The following is a 6617-nucleotide window of genomic DNA, read 5'->3' on the forward strand; positions in this document are numbered from 1 at the left end:
AAAAAAAACTGAAACAGAAACTCTGTACCTATTACTATAATTTAAATGTGTCCTCAAATTTCATGAGCTGGAAATTTGATTCCCAGTGTGGTCATCATGTTAGGAAGTAGGGCCTAATGGAGGTGTTTGCGTCATGGAAATTGTGCCCTCGTTAAGAGATTAATGTGGTTATCACAGGAGTGGGTTAGTTATCACAAAAGTGCATACCATGTAAAAGGACAAGTTTGGCTCTCCCTTACTCTCTCTTTCACCCTCTATGGCTTTTCCACTTTCTGCCATGGGATGATGATGCAGCAAGAAGGTTCCCACTAGATGCTGGCTCCTCAGTCTTGGCCTTCCCAGCCTTCAGAATTGTGAGCCAATAAATTTCAGCTTATTACAAATTACCCAGCCTGTGGTATTCTGTTATAACACCACAAAATGAACGTGTAGCAGCTGTACCATCTTATCTTCCCACCAGCAATGTATGAGGGTTTTAATTTCCTTCATCCTCACCAACACTTATTATTTTTCTTTTTTAAAAAAATAGCCATTCTGGCTGGGCATGGTGGCTCATGCCAGTAGTCCCAGCACTTTGGGAGGCTGAGATGGGAGGATTACCTGAGGTCAGGAATTCGTGACCAGTCTGGCCAAAATGGCAAAATTCCATCTCTACTAAAAATGCAAAAATTAGCCAGGCTTGGTGGCGGGCACCTATAATCCCAGCTACTGGGGAGGCTGAAGCAGGAGAATTGCTTGAACCTGGGAGGCGGAGGTTGCAGTGATCCAAGATTGTGCCGCTACTCTCCAGCCTGGGCGATAGAGCAAGACTCTGTCTCAAAAAAAAAAAGAAAAAAAAAGGCTGACTTCCTCTTTTTCTGGCTGGAACCATGGAGGGTGTAGAAGACAAGAAGGTTCCTGCTGTGCCAGAACCCCTTAAGAAAAAGTGAAGGAATTTCGCAGAGCTGAAGATCAAGCACCTGAGAAAGAAGTTTGCCCAAAAGATGCTTCGAAAGGCAAGGAGGAAGCTTATCTATGAAAAAGAGAAGCACTACCTCAAGGAATATAGGCAGATGTACAGAACTGAAATTCAAATGGTGAGGATGGCAAGGAAAGTGGTAACTTCTATGTACCTGCAGAACCCAAATTGGCGTTTGTCGTCAAGATCAGAGGTATCAGTGGTGTGAGCCCAAAGGTCTGAAAGGTGTTGCAACTTCTTCACCTTCATCATATCTTCAATGGAACCTTTGTGAAGCTCAACAAGGCCTCAATTAACATGCTGAGGATTGTAGAGCCATATATTGCATGGTGGTACCCAAATCTGAAGTCAGTAAATGAACTAATCTACAAACGTGGTTATGGCAAAATCAATAAGAAGCTAATTGCTTTGACAGATAACCCTTTGATTGCTCGATCTCTTGGTAAATATGGCATTATCTGCATGGAGGATCTGATTCATGAGATCTATACTATTGGAAAACACTTCAAAAAAGCAAATAGCTTCCTGTGACCCTTCAAATTATCTTCTCCACAAGGCGGAATGAAGAAAAAGAACACCCATTTTGTAGAAGGTGGAGATGCTGGCAACAGGGAGGACCAGACCAACAGGCTTATTAGAAGAATGAACTAAGGTGTCTACTATAATTATTTTTCTGTTAGTCGGTTAATAAACAGTACCTGTTCTCAAACTGAAAAAAAAAAAAAAGCCATTCTAAGAAGTGCGAATAATGGTATTTTGTATTTCCCTAATGACTAATGATGTTGAGCATCTTTTTATGTGTTTATTGGCTATTTGTATATGTTCTTTGGAAAATGGCTATTCAAGTTCTTTGCCCATTTTGGAGTGGGTTGTCTGTTTGCTTTGTTGTTGTTAAGTTATAGGAATTTTCCGTGTCTTCTGGATAGTGATTCCTTATTAGATATCTGATTGGCAAATGTCTTCTCTTATTCTGTGAGAGAAATGCCTTTGATATACAAAAGCATTTTTGTATATCAGATGATATTAGATATCATTTAATTTTTTTAAATTTTGATGATGTCCAATTTAGCTAAATTTTTCTTTTTTGCCTGCTTTTGGTGTCAAACTTAAGATACCACATGCCTAATTCAAGGTCATGAAGATTTTCACCTATGTTTACTTCTAAGAGACTAATAGTTTTAGCTCATGAATTTAGATCTTTGGCTCACTTTGAGTTTTAATTTTTGTGTATGGTATAAGGTAATGATCCAGCTTCATTCTTTTTTTTTTTTCTCCCCAGCTTCGTTCTTTTGCCTGTGGCCTTCCAGTTTTCCCAGGACCATTGGTTGAAGAGACTGTTATTACCACACTGTTGGCTTGGCCACCCTTGTTGTAAATCAATTGACCGTAGACAAATGCATTTGTTTCTGAACTTTTTTTTTCTTTTTTTGAGATGGAATCTCATTCTGTTGCCCAGGCTGGAATGCAGGGGCACAATCTTGACCCAATGCAATGTCCTCCGCCTTGAATAGGTTCAAGCGATTCTCCTGCCTCAGCCTCCTGGGTAGCTGGGACTACAGGCGCACGCCACCACATCCAGCTAATTTTTGTATTTTTAGTAGATATGGGGTTTCACCATGTTGGCCAGTGATGCAAACTGACTCCCTACCTCACAAGATCTGACCACTAAAAGTGAAACAAGATCTCTCTCTCTCTCTCTCTCTCTCTTTTAATAGACAGTGTAGCTCTGTTGCCCAGGCTGGAGTACAGTGGCACAATCATAGCTCACAGGAGCCTCAAACTCCTGGGCTCAAAAGATTGACCACAGCATATGCCACCACACTTGGCTAATTTGTCATGTTTTGCAGGGGGTGGGGGGGTGAGTGTTTTTGGTTTTTATTTTTTAGAGAGAGGGAGTTTTGCTATGTTGCCCAGGCTGCTCCCGAACTTCTGTCCCTGAGCAATCCTCCTGCCTGGTCCTCCCAAAGCACTGCCATCATAGGTATGAGGAACCACATCTGGCCAAGGTGTGTCTCTTTTTAAGTCTCTCCAGGGGATTCTCATGTTATCAGATGGTAGCCCTGCTCCTGCTCCATGGGTCACTCTTTGAGGAGCAGGATCCTTTCCAGGTGTTTATCTTCTACATTTGGCTTAATTTATTAGGGTTTTGACACGTGGAGAAACAGATTCTAGCCTCAAGGCAAAGCACTTGCTTTCCCCTCAAAGCAGCAGGAACAGGTTACCTGAGAGATCTCCAGGGACAAGCATGCAACTCTTCAAACACAGGCTAAAGGTCTCATAGCAGGAGGTTACTTACCAAATATTTTAGCCAAATGTTCCTCTCGCTCATTTGAACCTGATGCAAATGTAGCATCTTTCAAGCTCTTTTGTTGGGAATAGCCTATGGGAAAATCAACCACAGCTGTGATTAAGTCTTTCATTGGATCTTCAGATGTTCTTTTTAAACTGATACTCTTCTGCACAGCATTTTGTGGAGAGCATCATGCACTTGGCCTGAACCCCCCCTATTCTGAGTGTCACAGAGCATTCATGAAGTGTCCGCGAGCATCTGAAGTTCCAACACAACACCAGGAGCTAAGTTCATTTTCACATGGTCTCTTGACAGACATTATGCATAGCCATTGAGTGATCTGTGCACATGGCAGGTTTAACTCTACAGGAAAAGTGGTAGAAAGGCCCACGTGGTATATGCCAAACGATTTCAAGTACAACCACTTTGATCCAATAAAAGACAAATGCACAGTTCTCTGTTAAGGAGGCACTGATGAATCATTAAGACTAGATACACTTAATCATGCAAGCACTTTGCTAAAAACGTGTTCCTCATAATGTATCAGCCAGGGGAGCGTCGTAAAACATGGTGCAGGGCAAGCTAATGAGATTATGCAGTGAAATATTCATGTCTTTTCTCAATCCAGTGGCTTATGGAATGCATTGGCAGAGTGATTAGTTACTAAATTGCTTTACTGAGAGTCTTATAATTCATGGCACACATAGCTGGCTTATTCTGATAACTAATTACTCATTCTTACTTTTCTCCCTAATGCATATGATATCCACCTTACAGGGTTTCTCTGTTCTTTGTGTGATTTAGGGTTAATGTGCATTATTTTTGCATATGTGGCCAGCTGCTTTCTCTCAGCCTTAGCATTGGAGCATCCGTGCTGGAGGAGAAATCAACTCTGCTTCTCTGGGCAAATATTTTACAGAGGCTGGGGTGGAGTGATGGTGGGGGTGACAGGGAGGGATGTAGGAAGACTTTGCTCTCCCAAGCCAATGACTGCGGCACTCATGGGCAGTGATCTATAAAGCGTGGGCAAATAGAAAGTGATTATACTTCTCATAGCTTTTGTTACAAGGAACAGTGAACCTCACTTGCAAAACAGGTTTCTGTTCTCTGAATAGCCTCCAGAGTGGCAGAACCTGCCTTACACTGCACATCAGGGATCACCCCAAAATACAGGGACATTCGCACTGTAGCCTATAGACTCCCATATTGGGTGGAAGATTGTAGAGAGAATTTCAGAGCGTTCTTCACATCTCAGTTTGACTTTGCCCCCCAGTAGTTAATTTAAGGAATGCTAAAACGCTAGCATCACACATTTGAGACAATACAGAGGTCTGTAGAGGTATGTACAACACATATCATGTTAACGACATATACTTGCTTTTTTGTGTTTCCCTCTTTGTAATGGATCTGACTGCTGTTCTTGTTTCATCAAATGATGGGTCATATGGAACCTGAGAAAACACTTGCAGCAGAATTTCATCTCCAGTGAAGCAAACAAAGGCATGTTAATACCAGCAATATTTTGCTAAGTACCTAAAGCAGACTATGAATACAATGAATGCATAACACAAACTCAATAGATATTGGACCTTATGCTGTAAATGCCTTGTCTTAGGGAAGGAAACTCCAGCTACCTAAATCATTTCTAGAACATTTTCATTGCATGAGACATCTGGGGCAGCAAACACTGCCCACTAAAGATATATGACCCCAAATCTCATGATACTCAGTGTCCTAATTCTCCTTCTTCCTGTTGTCATTCTGCCACATAAGCACTGGGGAGGTCCCCGATGACCTCAGAGAAGCAGCCTTTCCTGACCTCCTGCACTACAGCCACAGTGGCCTCCCCCAGATTTCTGTGCCAGAAAGAAAATTAACCACTCTTTGTTTAAGCTACTGTAAGTCAGGTTTTTAGGAAATTACAGCCAGGTGGTACATTCTTTTTTTTTTTTTAATTATACTTTAAGTTTTGGGATACATGTGCAGAACATGCATGTTTGTTACATAGGTATACACATGCCATGGTGGTTTGCTGCACCCATTAACCCATCATCTACATTAGGTATTTCTTCTAATGCTAGCCCTCCCCAGCCCCCCACCTGCCAGGTACATTCTTAACTGGTACAGCAATTATGGTAACACACGGACTCCCCTCACCGGGATGATCTTGGCCACTCAGTTGTGTGACCCATTATTGTACGGAGGAATCAAGCTCATGGTCCTAAAGATCATAATCCTCTTCTACAGTGGAGACTGGCCTAGAGTAGAAGACTGCACATCATTCGCACAAGCCTTCACCCAGCCTTATCTCTGCAGAGAAACAGTACAAGATGCTGGGGGTTCAGAGAGGAAGGCGACCTGCTGTGTGGTGCGCCTCCTTGAGCCATGTAGATAGTGGGAAAGGAGAGCCAGACATGACACAGCCACACAGAGCTACAAAGCAAGGGCCAGGGAAGACAGGAGGGGAAGAAAACCAGCTTGGCCTGCGGCAGCCAGAACACAAACACACAGCTGAGCAGACTTCCGGAGGAAGAAGTGGGCCCTGCTGGTGAGGCTGGGCTCTGGATTCAGTTGACTACAGTATTTACTGAGACCCAAGGTCACTCCTGTTCACCAACATTCAATGTGTCTGTCAACTCCCTCCACCAACAATCTGGTCCTCCTGATCTCCCTCCAGCCCCAGTGGGACAGTGTGTGACATGCAAGACACCTGGAAACAGCCTCTAGGAAACACTAACTCATGAGCTAGAAGCATCATGAAAAGCCCTTGAAGCAGTCATTGAAGGGGTGATGCAGGCCAGCCACAGCCCGCACCAAGATCACGCACAACTCACACACTCCACCCCACCCCTCGTGCTGTTGAAGAAGGATGTGGAGCAAGGAGCCTGACACCAACACTTCGGTAGCATCGGGACTGCCTGGGACCTGACAGACCTAAAGGGGAAAGCTGTCCTCAGAGAGATTTGAAGCTTGTGTACAAATGTTCTGCATGAAATTGCACCCACAAAAACGGGTGGGAGCTATGGGGGCAGAAACAAAGCAGAACAGATTCTATAAGCTCAGAAAGCTCTTTGTTTATAAAACTGTTGCCAATTCCTCAGGGTTACATTTTAAAATATATTACGTTCTCCTTCCCTTTTAAGTTCTCAGGCCTCTGGCTTCCCTGGGAAGCAGCAGTTTTACCTTCCTCTCCAGGCTTTCCTTGCTAAGCCACAGAAAACAGTCCTCACAAACCTCACTCGTCCTGTATCTATTCTGAGTGCATTTCCAGGGCGGTTGGTTCTCGGTGGTCTCTATTCACTTGACGCAACAGGAGCTTACCACAGAGACATCAGAAAATTAAACATCAGGGTCACCAGGACAATGAGG

At 43.4% G+C, this 6617-nt stretch overlaps 1 pseudogene; it reads left to right on the forward strand.

Moving 5' to 3' along the window:
• Positions 1 to 869: 869 nt before the first annotated feature.
• On the forward strand, positions 870 to 1610 carry LOC116547419 (annotated as a pseudogene).
• The last annotated feature ends 5007 nt before the right edge of the window (positions 1611 to 6617 follow it).

The sequence above is a fragment of the Sapajus apella genome, unplaced genomic scaffold (genome assembly GCF_009761245.1).
Source record: "Sapajus apella isolate SASKATOON/1434 unplaced genomic scaffold, GSC_monkey_1.0 scaffold3067, whole genome shotgun sequence".
Lineage (NCBI taxonomy): Eukaryota > Metazoa > Chordata > Mammalia > Primates > Cebidae > Sapajus > Sapajus apella.